General features: G+C 36.5%; 1 protein-coding gene across 1 annotated transcript in view; it reads right to left on the bottom strand.

The window, feature by feature from the left end:
• The window catches only part of LOC122699782 (prolyl 4-hydroxylase subunit alpha-2-like), a 117,204-nt gene extending 100,190 nt beyond the window's left edge, over positions 1 to 17,014 (bottom strand). The window contains exons 1-2 of the mRNA XM_043912163.1: positions 16,825 to 17,014; positions 15,477 to 15,623 (exon numbers count right to left, since the gene is read on the bottom strand). The gene's annotated coding sequence lies outside the window, so the exon portion shown is untranslated. The remainder of the gene's footprint in view (positions 1 to 15,476; positions 15,624 to 16,824) is intronic.
• Positions 17,015 to 17,499: the final 485 nt, after the last annotated feature.

Here is a 17,499-nt window from a genome sequence, read left to right as displayed (position 1 = left end):
AAGTGTCAATCTGAGAAAATGCAACTAACAAACAAAAATCTCCCTAAGTACCATTGTGAAATCTTAGCCCAAGGATAAAAATAGGACCTTGCAAGAGAGGAAAAAAAAAATAGGTATTCTACAAAGAAGAGAGAATCAGACTGGTATCAGTCTGTCCATTAGTTACACTGGATACTAGAACAACAAAAGTTCTGAGGAAAAATCCCTTCAATTTTTGGCATGCTTGAAATAGGGCTAAAAAATGAATAAATTCTATTTGGAACAGGAAAATAAATTTCAGAAAGATGTTTTTAAAGAAACTCATAATAACTCACTTTACTAGACTTAGAAAATAAAAATAATAATATTCTGACTTCTGCTTCTGCCCACAAATATTAAATGCTACAAGACTGTTCTCTCTCACCACGAGCAGCTAGAAAACTGGACCAAATAAATCAAATTGGACAAAAAGCAGAGCAGAGCAGGACTAATCCTTAAGAACAGTAAAAGAGACGATGAGAACCCTATGATAGCCCCATATTTCTGCCTGGGGACAGATTCTTAACATCACTGTTGGGGATGCCAAGGCGGTAAGAAACTGCAGAACAGAGTATCAAAGAAGAGGGACACACACACACACACACACACACACACACACACACACACACACGGTCCTGAAATCTAAAAATGGGTCTCCTCTATTCTTTGGCTATAATACTATTTTATACTTGCATTAGGCAAAAATCCAAAAAACGAGACAAACAAATACTGTAGAAGAAAAATAATCATCAAGAAGTTTAGATCTAAACAATTCTCATCATTTATACAAGGCAGGAAATCACTTGACTTCCCACTATCAAAATGGGGAAACTATGCTGAATACACAGAGCACTCACTAGAAATCCCACCAAAAATGGATCTTAAAGGAGGAGTTAATCCACAGAATACAGACCATTCTAGATTCACCTTAACAAAAATTAAAAGCAAGCTTTAAAGGGATAAAACTGATCTGTATTTAAATGCTTACTAGAATAAAAACACTCTATAAAGAATATCACAAAATTCAAGGTAGAATTCATAATCCTGGCACCCAGTAAAAAACTACCCGACTTGTTCAGACAGGAAGTGGACCAGGCACAACCTTTAAAAGAATAATGCCGTCCAAGAACATGAAATAAACTAATTAGAGCCAAAAAGGTTCAAGTCCACATCCACTAGATCTTGAGTCACAGTACACAGCTCATTATAACACATCAGCAAGCTAAATGACATACCCATAGGGGCCATGACAGTTCCAAGGCCAACTATGAAAGTCAAAAAGTGGGTGGTAGTCCAAATCATGAAAATGCCCATCCCTTGCTACAAAAAAAGGAAACTACAGGCCAATATCACCGATGAGCATAAATGCAAAAATCCTTAACAAAATTCTAGCAAACAGAATTCAACAACATATAAAAAGATCATACATCATGACCAAGTGGGCTTTATCCCAGGGATGCAAAGATTCTTTAATATCCACAAATCAATCAAGGTGATACACCACATTAACAAATTCAAAGATAAAAACCATATGATTATCTCAATAGATGCAGAGAAAGCCTATGACAAAATTCAACATCCATTTATGATAAAAATCCTCCAGAAAGCAGCATAGAAGGAACATACTTCAATATAATAAAAGCCCATATATGACAAATCCACAGCAAACATTATCCTCAATGGTGAAAAATTGAAAGCCTTTCCCCTAAAGTCAGGAACAAGACCAGGGTGCCCACTCTTGCCACTACTATTCAACATAGTTTTGGAAGTTTTAGCTACAGTAATCAGAGAAGAAAAAGAAATAAAAGGAATCCAGGTTGGAAAAGAAGAAGTAAAACTCTCACTGTTTGCAGATGACATGATCCTCTACATAGAAAACCCTAAAGATTACATCAGAAAATTACTAGAGCGAATCAATGAATATAGTAAAGTTGCAGGATATAAAATTAACACAGAAAAATCCCTTGCATTCCTATACACTAACAATGAGAAAACAGAGAAATTAAGGAAACAATTCCATTCACCATTGCAACAGAAAGAATAAAACACTTAGGAATAAGTCTACCTAAAGAAACAAAAGACCTATATATAGAAAACTATAAAACACTGATGAAAGAAATTAAGGATGACAAAATAGATGGAGAAATACACCATGTTCATGGATCAGAAGAATCAATATAGTGAAAATGAGTGTACTACCCAAAGCAATCAATAGATTCAATGCAAGCCCTATCTAGCTACCAACGGTATTTTTTAGAGAGCTATAACAAATAATTTAACAATTTGTATGAAAATACAAAAAAACCTCAAATAGCCAAAGCAATCTTGAGAAAGAAGAATGGACCTGGAGGAATCAACTGCCTGACTTCAGGCTATAATACAAAGCTACAGTCATCAAGACAGTACGGTACTGGCACAAAGACAGAAATATAGATCACTGGAACAAAATAGAAAGTCAAGAGATAAATCCACGCACCTATGGACACCTTATCTTTGACAAAGGAGGCAAGAATATACAATGGAGAAAAGACAATCTCTTTAACAAGTGGTGCTGGGAAAACTGGTCAACCACTTGTAAAGAATGAAACTAGAACACTTTCTAACACTGTACACAAAAATAAACTCAAAATGGATTAAAGATCTAAATGTAAGACCAGAAAACTATAAAACTCCTAGTGGAAAACATAGGCAAAACACTCTCTGACATAAATCATAGCAGGATCCTCTATGACCCACCTCCCAGAGTAATGGAAATAAAAGCAAAACTAAACAAATGGGACCTAATTAAACTTAAAAGCTTTTGCACAACGAAGGAAACTATAAGCAAGGTGAAAAGACAGCCTTCAGAATGGGAGAAAATAATCGCAAACAAAGCAACTGACAAAGAATTAATCTCAAAAATATACAAGCAGCTCCTGCAGCTCAATTCCAGAAAACTAAATGACCCAATCAAAAAATGGGCCAAAGAACTAAACAGACATTTCTCCAAAGAAGACATACAGGTGGCTAACAAACACATGAAAAGATGCTCAACATCACTCATCATCAGAGAAATGCAAATCAAAATCACAATGAGGTACCATCTCACGCTGGTCAGAATGGCTGCTATCAAAAAGTCTACAAACAATGAATGCTGGAGAGGGTGCGAAGAAAAGGGAAGCCTCTTACACTGTTGGTGGGAATACAAACTAGTACAGCCACTATGGAGAACAGTATAGAGATTCCTTAAAAAACTGCAAATAGAACTGCCATATGACCCAGCAATCCCACTGCTGGGCATACACACCAAGGAAACCAGAATTGAAAGAGACATGTGTGCCCCAGTGTTCACTGCAGCACTGTTTACAATAGCCAGGACATGGAAGCAATCTAGATGTCCATTGGCAGATCAATGAATAAGAAAGCTGTGGTACATATACACAATGGAATATTACTCAGCCATTAAAAAGAATGCATTTGAATCAGTACTAATGAGGTGGATGAAACTAGAGCCTATTATATAGAGTGAAGTAAGTCAGAAAGAAAAACACTAATACAGTATACTAACATATATATATGGAATTTAGAAAGATGGTAATAATGACCCTATATGCGAGACAGCAAAAGAGACACAAATGTAAAGAACAGTCTTTTGGACTCTGTGGGAAAAGGCTAGGATGGGATGATTTGAGACAATAGCACTGAAACATGTATATTATCAAATGTGAAACAGATCACCAGTCCAGGTTCAATGCATGAGACAGGTGCTCAGGGGTGGTGCACTGGGATGACCCTGAGGGATGGGATGGGGAGGGAGGTGGGAGGGGTGTTCAGGATGGGGAACACATGTACAACCATGGCTGATTCATGTCAATGTATGGCAAAACCCACTACAATACTGTAAAGTAATTAGCCTCCAATTAAAATTAATTAATTAAATAAAAAAAATAAAATAAACACTAAAAAAAAAAAAAAAAAGAAAATGCCCATCCCTTCCCCAAAATAACTGAAATACTCCTCCCACTCATTAGCAAATGAAATTACCCACCTACCTCTACAAAAACTGACAACTCCATACCCTGCTGCCTCTCTCACCTTCTGTGATGGCCCACACTCTGTGTATGGAGTGTATATATACCTGAATAAACCTTTCACTTTACTATGCTCACCCTTGAATTCTTTCCTGAGCTAAGCCAAGAACCTACACTTGATGGCCATCCTATTTAATCCATTTTATCTGCACCATTGGTTTATTAGCTGTAACTTTTTAAAAAAATTTTGTAATGGTTGCTATGGAGTTCACAGTATGCATATTTAACTTACTGTGAAAGGCTTTTATATATTATTATGTCTCCTTACTAAATGTAAATACTTTATAACGCTATGCCTCCATTTTCTGAGAGCTGGGACATGACCATCCTCTCTGGCCCCACTTCCTTTCCTGTAACAATGTGAAGATATCAGGAAAATATAAACCATAACCAGGAGAAAATCAATCAACAGAAAAGGACCCAACAATGATAAGAGTATAAGCCACTAAACAAGAACTTTTAAATAGTTATTATAAATATTATGAATAAGCACAAAGATATAAATAAAAACTTGAACATAATGAGAAGCAAATATTATTTAAAAAGAACTAAGCAGGGACTTCACTGGTGGTCTGTTCTTCAGTCGCTCAGTCGTGACCAACTCTTTGTGACCCCATGGACTGCAGCACACCAGGCTTCCCCATCCTTTACTATCTCCCCGAGTTTGCTCAAACTTACATCCACTGAGTCGACCATCCAGCCATTGTATCCTCTGTTGCCCCCTTCTTCTCCTGCCCTCAATCTTTCCCATAATCAGGGCAGTTTGTCATTTAATTGGTGAACTTCTTCTGAGCTAAAGGCTTTATTTCCTTTTTGAATAGTTATTATTTATTTGGCTATGTGAGGTCTTAGCTGCATCATGGGGGGGGGGGGATCTTTTGGTGCACTGCACAGATCTTTCATTGCAGTGCACACAGTCTCTAGTTGTGGTGCTTGGACTCAGCAGCTCTGAAGAATGTGGGATTTTAATTCCATGACCAGGGACTGGACCCAGTTCTCTGCACTGCAAGACAAATTCTTAACCACTAGACCACCAGGGAAGTCCCTAATTGAAGAATTTTGATCACTGATATTTAAAGTAATTATTAATATAGCTGTATTCATTCAGTCACTCAGTCGTGTCCGACTCTTCGCGACCCCATGGACCACAGAGCACACTAGGCCTCCCTGTCCATCACCAACTCCTGGAGTCCACTCAAACTCATCTCCATTGAGTTGGTAATGCCATCCAACCATCTCATCCTCTGTCGTCCCCTTCTCCTCCTGCCTTCAATCTTTCCCAGCATCAGGGTCTTTTCCAATGAGTCAGCTCTACGCAACAAGTAGCCAAAGTATTGGAGTTTCAGCTTCAACATCAGTACTTCCAATGAACACTTAAGATTGATCTCCTTTAGAATGGACTGGCTGGATCTCCTTGCAGTCCAAGGGATTCTCGAGAGTCTTCTCTGACACCACAGTTCAAAAGCATCAATTCTTCAGTGCTCAGCTTTCTTTATAGTTCAACTCTCATATCCATACATGATTACTGGAAAAACCATTGCCTTGACGAGATGAACCTTTGTGGGCAAAGTAATGTCTCTGCTTTTTAATATGCTGTCTAGGTAGGTCACAGCTTTTCTTCAAAGGAGCAAGCATCTTTTCATTTCATGGTTGCAGTCACCATCTACAGTGGTTTTGGAGCCCCCAAAATTAAAGTCTGTCACTGTTTCCACTGTTTCCCCATCTATTTCCCATGAAGTGATGGGACCAGATGCCATGATCTTAGTTTTCTGAATGTTGGGCTTTAAGCCAACTTTTTCACTCTCCTTTTTCACTTTCATCAAGAGGCTTTTAGTTCTTCTTCACTTTCTGCCATAAAGGTGGTATCATTTGCATATCTGAGGTTATTGCTATTTCTCCCAGCAATCTTGGTTCCAGCTTGTTCTTCCTCCAGCCCAGCATTTCTCATAATGTACTCTGCATATAAGTTAAATAAGCAGGGTGACAATAAACAGCCTTGACATAGTCCTTGCCTGATTTGGAACCAGTCGTTGTTCCATGTTCAGTTCTAACTGTTGCTTCCTGACCTGCATACAGGTTTCTCAAGAGGCAGGTCAGGTGGTCTGGTATTCCCATCTCTTTCAGAATTTTCCAGTTTATTGTGATCCACACAGTCAAAGGCTTTGGCATAGTCAATAAAGCAGAAATAGATGTTTTTTTGGAACTCTCTTGCTTTGTTGATGATCCAGCAGATGTTGGCAATTTGATTTCTGGTTCCTCTACCTTTTCTAAAACCAGCTTGAATATCTGGAAGTTCACGGTTCACATATTGCTGAAGCCTGGCTTGGAGAATTTTGAGCATTACTTTACTAGCGTGTGAGATGAGTGCAAATGTGCGGTAGTTTGAGCATTCTTTGGCATTGCCTTTCTTAGAGATTGAAATGAAAATTGACCTTTTCCAGTCCTGTGGCCACTGCTGAGTTTTCCAAATTTGCTGGCATATTGAGTGTAGCACTTTCACAGCATCATCTTTCAGGATTTGAAATAGCTCAACTGGAATTCCACCACCACCACTAGCTTTGTTCATAATGATGCTTCCTACAGCCCACTTGACTTCACACTCCAGGATGTCTGGCTCTAGGTGAGTGATCACACCATCGTGATTATCTGGGTCATGAAGATCTTTTTTGTACAGTTCCTCTGTGTATTCTTGCCACCTCTTCTTAATATCTTCTGCTTCTGTTAGGTCCATACTATTCCTTTGTTGAGCCCAACTTTGCATGAAATGTTCCCTTGGTATCTCTAATTTTCTTGAAGAGATCTCTAGTCTTTCCCATTCTATTGTTTTCCTCTATTTCTTTGCACTGATCACTGAGGAAGGCTTTCTTATCTCCCCTTGCTATTCTTTGAAACTCTGCATTCAAATGGGTATATCTTGCCTTTTCTCCTTTGCATTTCACTTCTCTTCTTTTCACAGCTATTTGTAAGGCCTCCTCAGACAGCCATTTTGCTTTTTCACATTTCTTTTTCTTGGGGATGGTCTTGCTCCTTGTCTCCTGTACAATGTCACGATCCTCCATCCATAGTTCATCAGGCAGTCTGTCTATCAGACCTAGTCCCTTAAATCTATTTCCCACTTCCACTGTATAATCGTAAGGAATTTGATACCTAGATTAAGATGTATCATATTTGTTATTCTACTCATTGCCCTTGTTCTTTGTTTCTTTGTCCTCTACTCTTTCTTTCTTCTCTGATTTTAATTAAGAATTTTATATAATTTTATATCCCATAATTAGAATATCAACTTCTTAAAAACTTACAGTAGTTGCCCTAGAGTTTTCAATATGTTTACTTGCACATTAACACTGTACTGCTTCTTGGGTATTGCATATACCTTATAACAGAGTATTCTCAATTTTTCCTCTTATTTCTTATAACACTGCTCTCATTCATTTGATTTGTGTGTTAACTATAATCATTTAATATATTTTTCCATTATTATTGAACAAACTAATATCTTCTTTACTATTTATTGAACTGTTCCTTTATATACAGACAATATATATATATATATATATATATATATATATATATTCTGACACACACCATTTTACTTCTCGCTGAACAACTCCTTTTAATATTTCTTCCAAGGTAGCTCTACCAGCAACAAATTCCCTCAATTTTTATCTGAGAAAGTCTTTATTTTACCTTTGGAAGGTTAATTTCACTCAATACAGAATTCTGGGTTAATGTGTTTTTTGTTTGTTTTCAACACTTTAAATATTTCTTCTTGCTTGCATGACTCTGAACAAAGGCCTGATATAACTTTTATACTTGTTCTTCAACAAGTAAAATAGTTTTTTCCTTATGTTTTCCTTCAAAATTTTTTCTTTTTCTTTGATTCTGTGCAGTTTGGGATAGACTTTTGCATATTTTTCCTGCATCATGTACTCTGAGTTTGTTGGATCTGTGGTTTGGTGTTTGTCATTAATTTTGAAAAATTCTAAGCTGTGCTTACCTTAAATATTTCTTCTATTCCTTTCTCTCTTTTCCTTTTGGGATTTCCATTATACATACGATACCTCTTTTGCAATTTTCTCATAATTCTTGGATATTCTGTTCTAACATTATTTTTCTCTTCTCTTCAGCCTAAGAAGTTCCTGTTAACATATCTTCAAGTTCACGGTTTCTTTCCTCATTTCTGTCCAGCTGATAAACCCATCAAAGGTAGTCTTCATTTCTGTTACAGAAGTTTTAAAATTTCTAACATTTCCTTTATTTAAATTAATTTTTATTGGCATATAGCTGATCTGCAATGTTGTGCTAGTTTCTACTGTATGGCAAAGTGAATCAACTATACATATACATATGTCCACTATGTTGTAGATTTTATCAACCATACAGAGTATTGAGCAGAGTTCCTGTGCTATTCAGTAGGTTCTTATTAGTTATCTACTTTATATATATATATAGTTGGAGAAGGAAATGGCAATCCACTCCGGAACTCTTGCCTGGAAAATCCCATGGATGGAGAAGCCTGCAGGCTACAGTCTATGGTAGTCTATAGTCCATGGGGTCGCAAAGAGTCAGACACAACTGGGTGACTTCACTTTCACTTTATATATAGTAATGTGTATATGTCAATCCTAGTCTCCAAATTTATCTCCTCCCCTCAAGCATTTCCTTTTAAATCTTAGAGTTTCCATGTCTCTGCTTACATTATCCATCTGTTCCTTTATGTTGTCCACTTTCCCATCAGAGCCCTTAGCATAAAGGAAAAACTGGGAAATAAGATGTCCACAGAAAGCTTTGAAAAGCTCTGACACAACTGTAGGACTCTAGAATGCCACTCACGTGTATAGTGCACTGTACATTCCTAGGGAAGACCTAAGAAGGCCCTAATCTCACATTTCCCTCTGCCCTTGAGTTTCTGTACCAGCAGGATATGAAAGATAAGGCAGAGTTGTAAACTCTCTGCCTGAGTATTGAAAGTATGCCCTGACATCCACACAGAATCCCTCAGCAAACACTGAGAAACTTTTGTGGCAAGATAACTAAGAAAATCTTTGTTCAAAAATTAGCTGACCAACTAACAAAGCAGAGACTTAAGAGGCTACACAAAGAACATATACACTACAGAACAGAATTATAGTGTATAAGTCATTAAACAAACAGGATCAACAACAACAAAACCTGGGAGTAAGATGAAGGGGAATCTGATTTCCAGAGTTCCCATGTTATATTACTAAAATATCCAGTTTTCATACCTCAAAAATACAAGACATGCAAAGAAACAGGGAAGTACAGTTTTTACACAGAAGAAAAGCAATCTGGAAACCCACACATTGCACTTACTAACTAAGACTTTAAATCAACTATTATAAATATTTTCCAAGAATTAAGGACAATTATGTCTAAAAAATATTAGAGAATAATCATGATGTCTCATCAAAGAGAGAATACTATAAAGAAAGTAAAGTATAAAAAAGAACCAAATGGAAATTCTGGGCTTGAAAAACACAAGAAATGTAACACAAAATTTACTAGAAGGGCTCACCAACAGATGTGAACTGGCAGAAAAAAAGAATCATTGAACTTGAAGGTAGGTCAAATGAGGTTCTTAGTGTGAGAAACAGAGAGGAAAAAAGAATGAAACAAAACAAACAGAGCCTGGAGTGATATCAGGGAATACAGCAGAGTAAGAAGAGCCAGGAATCTCTCTCTCTGTAGCTAGACAATAATTGCAGTGTCAAAAAATGTCTAAACTGACTGTTACGGAACTCCAGAGTACACTTGAAAGTTTGCAGCTTCTAAGGGAATGCTTGGCTGGTAAACTGCAGTTGGTATCATTTGATTTCAGAACTCAATAGAATTCCAACTATTCATCCCTATGTCAGGTGGCAACAGGGATGGAAACCCACATTTCTGGCATGGCTGAAGCCACAGTGGATAATAAAAACCTTGTCCTCCAGGTAGAGAGGCTAGCTGTCACTGTTCTAATCTCTACCAGCTAAAGCAGCTTCCAGGAGATTTAAAGGAACCACATCTATTTTTATGGACATCCAAAAACAATCACATATATAGTAGAATTTAGAAAGCCACTATGAATGCCCAGGGAAAGAGGCAGGCTGAGAAAAGACAATGAGAACTTAAGCTTTCATCTTAGGCTACTCCCCAGCAAAGAGATACCCTACAATAATAACAACAAAATATGCTAACCCTAGGGAAGAGGGAGAATACTTTATCCAGAATTACCAAATTATAAAATTCAAATATATATTTTGAGCAAGGGAAAAAAATTACAAGGTATACAAAGAAACAGGAAAGTATAGTCCATACAAAAGAACAAAATAAATCAACAGAAATTATACCTGAGTAAATCCAGGTATCAGACTCACTAGACTAAAATTCTTTAATATGCTTGAAGAGTTAAAGTAAGACATGAACAAAATAAGAAATGATGTATGAACAAAAAGAGAGTAACAATGGAGACAGATACTATATAAAGAAGCCAAAAAGAAATTATGGAGTTGAAAAGTACAATAACTGAAATTTAAAAAATATACTACAAGGGTTACAAGCAGACTTAAGCAAGCAGGAAAAAAAAAAAAAGATTTTAAATCCAAAAAGGTTAGAACAGACTAACAAGGATATTATATATCAATAAAATGGTCAATACAGCAAGAAGATATAACAATTATAAACTTTTACACACACCATAAAGAAGGCTGAGCACCAAAGGATTGGCATTTCCAAACTGTGGTGCTGGAGACTTTTGAAAGTCCCTTGGATTCCAAGGTGATCAAACCAGTCAATCCTAAAGGAAATCAACTTTGAATATTCACTGGAAGCACTGATGCTGAAACCAAAGCTCCAATACTTTGGCCACTTGATGCAAAGAACTGACTCACTGGAAAAGACCCTGATGCTGGGAAAGACTGAGGGTAGGAGGAAAAGGTGGTGACAGGGAATGAGGTTGTTAGATGGCATCATCGATTCAATGGACATGAGTTTGAGCAACTCTGGAAGAGAGTAAAGGACAGGGAAGCCTAGCATGCTGCAGCAGTCCATGGGATTGCAGAAGAGTCAGACATGACTGAGCAACGAAACAAAAACACACACCTTATAACAGATTCTCAAAATACAGGAAGTAAAAATTCACAAAACAGAAGGGCAAAATAGATACTTCTACAGAAATAGTTGGAGATTTCAATACTCTACTTTCAATAATGAATAGATCAACCAGACAAAAGATGAATAAGGAAACAGAGCACTTGAGAAACACAATAAATCAACTAGACCTAAGAGATGTATGAAGAACAATCCATCCAACAATAGAATATTTTTTCAAGTGCATATCTTCTCAAGTGTACATTGGACATTCTCTAAGCTACCTCATATGTTAGACCACAAAATAAGTCACAACATATTTTAAAAGATATATATCATACAAAGCATCTTCTCTGACTAGAAGCTGAAGCTCACAAATATGGAGAAATTAATAACAAAGTCTTAACCAATTGGTTAAGAACAAATTAAAAGAGAAATTAGAAAATACTTAGTGACAAACGAAAATAAAAATACAACATACCAAAACTTGTGGGATTCAGTGAAAGCAGTGGAAAGAGGGAAATTTTATAGCTGTAAATTCTTACATGAGAAAAATAAGAAAGATTTCAAATTAACTTTACAACTTAAGTAACTAGAAAAAAAAAGAACAAACTAAACCCAAAGATGGTAGAAAGAAGGAACTAATAAAGATAGACCAGAGATAGACAAAACAGATAACAGAAAAACAACAGAAAATTAATAAAACCAAAGTTGGCTCTTTGAAATGATGAACAGAACTGACAAATCTTCAAATAGGTTGACAATGAAAATAAGAGACAGAAGACAAACTACCAAAATCAGAAATGAATGAGGGGACATCACTACAAACTTTCAGCAATAAGAACATAAGAGGATTCTATGGCCAACTGTATACCAACAAATTAGATAGCTTAGAAGAAAGGGACAAATATATAAATTAACTAAATCGACTCAAGAAGAAATAGAAAATCTCAGCAGATCAATAATAAGCAAAGATACTGAAGCGGTAATCAAAAACCTTCCAAAGAACTAAAGTCCTAGACCAAATAGCTTCACTGGTGAATTTTACCAAATATTTTAAAAAGCATTAATACCAATTATTTTCAACTTTGTCCAAAAAGTTGAAGGGAAGGGAACAGTTCCTATCTCATTTTATGAAGGCATTGCCCTGGCAAGTAGTGCCTAAAATCAAAGTCAGATAAAAGCATTACAAGAGGAAAATTAAAGACCAATATCCCTTATAAATGTAAAAAATTCAACAAAATATTAGCAAAAAAGTCCAACAGCATATTAAAAGAATTATGCACCATGACCAAGTGAGATTTAGCCCCTGATGCAAACGTAGTTCAACCTAAGAAAGTGGATCAATGCAATATATTACATTAATAGAGCAAATGGGAAAAAAACACTTGATCATCTCAATTGACACAGGATTCTTATTAGACATAATCCAATACCCTTTTATGATTAAAAAAAAAATCTCATAAAGCTAGGAATAGAGGGGAAATTCCTCAACACAATAAAGAGTATTCATGAAAAACTCACAGTTAACATAGTACTCACTGGCAAAAGACTGACAGCTTTCCCCTGAAGATCCAGAAAAAAACAAGGATTTCCACTTTGACCACTACTATTCAACGCTGTTACTGAAAGTGCTAGCCAGGACCATTAGACAACAAAAGAAATAAAAAGGCATCCATATAGGAAAGGAAGAAGCAAAATGGTCTCTACTCACAGATAACATGAGTCTATACAAAGAAAGCTGAGCACCAAAAAATTGACGCTTTTGAACTTTGGTGTTGGAGAAGACTCTTGAGAGTCCCTTGGACTGCAAGGAGATCCAACCAGTCCATCCTAAAGGAGATCAGTCCTGAGTGTTCATTGGAAGGACTGATGCCGAAGCTGAAACTCCAATACTTTGGCCACCTGATGCGAAGAGTTGACTCATTTGAAAAGACCCTGATGCTGGGAGGGATTGGGGGCAGGAGGAGAAGGGGACGACAGAGGATGAGATGGCTGGATGGCATCACCAACTCGATGGACGTGAGTTTGAGTAAACTCCAGGAGTTGGTGATGGACAGGGAAGCCTGGCGTGCTGCAATTCATGGGATCGCAAAGAGTCAGACACGACTGAGCAACTGAACTGAACTGAACTGATACAAAGAAAATCTCAAAAAATCCACAAGAAAGCTACTTGTGCTAACAAACCAACCCCAAAGTTGCTGGGTACAGTATAAACACACAAAAAGCTGTGTTTCTGTACACCAGCAATGAACAATCAGCAAAGAATATTAAGAAAGCAATTCCTTTTATAATAGTATGTAAAAGAATTAAATACTTAGGTATAAATCTAGCCAAGAAAGACTTGTACAATGAAAACTACAAAGAATTGCTGAAAGAAATTTTAAAAGATCTAAAGAAATGGAAACGCTAGGAAGACTTAAGTCACTATTCATCTGTTAATACTACCCAAAACAATTTATAGGTTAAATGCAATTCCTATCAAAATTCCTAGAGCATTTTGGCAGAAATGGAAAAGTTGATGCTCAGATTCATCCAGGAGTGTAAGGGATCCCAAACAGCTGAACAATCTTGAAAAGAATAAAGTTGGGAGGACTCACATTCTCTGACTTCAAAACTTACTACAAAGCCAGTACAGCAATTAAAGAGCATGAATGAACAACAACCAAAAAAGCTAAGCCTTAAAAATGAGCAAAGGATTTGAATAGACTTTTGCTCAAAGAAGATATGCAAATAGCTAATAAGCAGATGAAAAGATGCTCAATATCACTAATTACTAAGGAAATACAAACCAAAACCACAATGAGATACCACCTTATACCCATTAGGATAGCTGCTATCAAAAAAGCAAAACCAAAAACCTAGTGATGATGAGGATTTGGAGATACTGAAACTCATGTACTGTTAGGGTGAATGTAAAATAGTGTAACAAATATGGAAAAGAGGACAGAAGTTCTAAAAAATTAAAAAACAGAATTGCCATATGACCCAGCAAGTCCAATTCTGGATATTATACCCTAATGAACTAAAGGCAGGTTCTTGCAGAGTTATTTGTACACTTATATTCATAGCAGCATTAATCACAAAAGTCAAAAGTTAGAAGCAATCCCAGTATTCAAAGACAGATGAATGAATAAATACAATATCCATATGATATGTTATATACATATGATGTAGTATTATTCAGCCTTAGAAAAGATGGAAATTTTGACATATGCTACAATGTGAATGAACTTTGAGGACAACTGCTAAGTAAAATTAGCCAGTTAACAGAAAAGGCTAATAAATTCATAGAGACCTAAAGTAGAAGAATGGCTGCCAGGGGGAAGTGGGAAATAGAAGTTAGAATTTCATTTTTCAAACAAACATATTTCCAGAGATTGGTTGCATAGATGTGAAGTGTATGTAACACTATCGAACTGTATGTCAAAAAAATGGTTAGACGGCAAAATATTTTATGTTATATGTATCTAAACACTATTTAAAAAATTTTAAGTATGTAACTGGCCTAAAGACACACATAAACCAAGAGAATAGTATACAAAGCCCAGAAATAAACTGAATTGTACACTCACAAGTGGTTAAAATGATAAATATCATGCATATTTTACTACATTAAAGAACAGAAAAAATAAAACCAAACCTGAATCTTTAAAAATATTTTATATAGTCAAAATGGTCAAGAACAAAAGATATGTTAAACAGTGAGATAAGAATAAAAATAATTCACAATGCAAAAGATATCTAATATTATAAAAGAATAAATATGAACAAATATAGACCAATAAATTCTAAAACCTATAAAAGACAAAATGATAAAAGTGGGTACAAGCATGAGACAAGTGCTCGGGCCTGGTGCACTGGGAAGACCCAGAGGAATCGGGTGGAGAGGGAGGTGGGAGGGGGGATCGGGATGGGGAATACGTGTAAATCTATGGCTGATTCATATCAATGTATGACAAAACCCACTGAAATGTTGTGAAGTAGTTAGCCTCCAACTAATAAAAAAATAAATAAATAAATAACAAACAAGCTTAAAAAAAAAAAAAAGTGGGTACAAGAAGGATTACAAAGGCTAAACAGACCAATAAACATTTAAGAAATAAAAATACATCAAGTACTTGTCTGTAAAATATTCCCCAGGTTTTAATAGTTTTATTTGTAAGATATATTAAACTTTCAAGAAACACACTCTCACAAGCTCAGAAAGAAGTTCAGAAATATAAGAAAAAGCTCACGGACATATAGGTATATACCGACATGTGCACGTGCACATGTAACACCACAAAGCTAGCTTACCAGTGGACGGGTCCTGAAGGATGAAGCTCTCCACTAATGATCAATCTTTATTTAGATGCTTCAGTACCTTGTACACATCCACTAACTTCCAAATCTTCCCTACCTTCAGGGATTACAAGGTTCAGAGCATCTCTCCTCTCAGCCCAGCTATAGGATTTATTGGGTGGAAAAAAAAGAAGATAAGAATAATGAATCAAAATTAAGAGATTTTATCTTAACAAGTTTAAAATGTATCTCTCAAACACTGTGACTTTACTATGTACCAGGTCCCAGAGTAAGGAATTATAAAATCAACTCCACTAATCTTTCCAACTATCCCATATACCAAGTATTAATACCTCCCCTACCCAAGATAGATAAAACCAGCTCAGAAAAGTTAAGTTATATGATTTCCCAAAGTCATACAATTGATAAATTATTAACAGAGTCAGGCTATAAGCCCAAGTAGGTGTAACTCCCAAACCAATGCTTTTAATCACTAAGCTATAACTGCCTCACAGATCAACATACCAATAGTATCTGGCTGAACAGGTCAGGAATGATGTCAAATACATCCACAGTCAATTTGATATAATCTTTCTGAAGGACAACCCTACAAGTCTAGGATTCAGCAATTCCATTTGTATGACAATACAATGAGGAAGTGTGCAAAGATAGAATACCAAACACTTAAGTGTTTTTCCAGATATTCAAAATGTTCAATAGGAAGAACAGTTAATTATGATGCAGGTGCAAAATATTATAGAACAGAGCACCATTAAAATGATAATAAAACCAGTATTTACTAATAGAAACACATTAGCTAGCAAACCATGTTATAACATAGTAAATATTATGATCCATATTGGTTAAAATTAAACTAAATTTGGTTAGAAGAAATATAGGCATACCTTATTTTACTGTGTTTTGCTTTCCTTCATTCAACTGTTTTTGCAAACTTAAAGTTTGTGGCAACTCTGCTGTCATGATGGTTAACACTTTTCAGCAATAAAGTATTTTTTCATTAAGGTATATACTTTGCTTTTTTAGATATAATGCCATTGCATACTTGGAGCTTCCCCCTGTGGCTCAGCAGTAAAGAATCTGCCTGTAATGTAGGAGACACCAGGTTCGATCCCTGGGTTGGGAAGATCCCCTGGAGGAGGGCATGGCAATCTACTCCAGTATTCTTGCCTGGAGAATCCCACAGAGAGAGAAGTCTGGAGGTCTACAGAGGTTACAAAGAGTTGAACACGGCTAAAGTGACTGAGCATGCACGCACGCACACACTGCATACTTAACAGACTACAGTAGAGTGTAAACATAACTTTTATATGTACTAGAATACCAAAAACTTCATGTGACTCACTTTATTGCAATATTTGCTTCACTGCAGTGGTCTGGAACTGAACCCACACTATCTCTGAACTACCCCGGCATAAATTTTTAAGCCAGTGTATTTCAGTTCAGTCGCTCAGTTGTGTCAAACTCTATGACCCCATGAACCGCAGCACACCAGGCCTCCATGTCCATCACAAACTCCCAGAGTCCAGCTAAACCCATGTCCATTGAGTCAGTGATGCCATCCAACCATCTCATCCTCTATTGTCCTCTTCTTCTCCTGTCTTTAATCTCTCCCAGCATCAGGGTCTTTTCAAATGAGTCAACTCTTCGCATCAGGTGGCCAAAGTATTGGAGTTTCAGCTTCAGCATCAGTCCTTCCAATGAACACCCAGGACTGATCTCCTTTAGGATGGACTGGTTGGATCTCCTTGCAGTCCAAGGGACTCTCGAGAGTCTTCTCCAACAACACGGTTCAAAAGCATCAATTCTTCGGTGCTCAGCTTTCTTTATAGTCCAACTCTCACACCCATACATGACCACTGGGAAAACCACAGCCTTTGTGACAGCCTTTGTTGACAAAGTAATGTCTCCACTTTTCAATATGCTGTCTAGGTTGGTCATAACTTTCCTTCCAAGGAGTAACCGTATTTAAGGAGGGAAAAAAAGCCTGTAAACGTACAGACATCATGGTTACTTTTAT

Source organism: Cervus elaphus, chromosome 9 (genome assembly GCF_910594005.1).
Source record: "Cervus elaphus chromosome 9, mCerEla1.1, whole genome shotgun sequence".
NCBI lineage: Eukaryota > Metazoa > Chordata > Mammalia > Artiodactyla > Cervidae > Cervus > Cervus elaphus.
The sequence above is the reverse complement of the archived record's forward strand: the minus strand, read 5'-3'. Positions and strand labels throughout refer to the sequence as shown.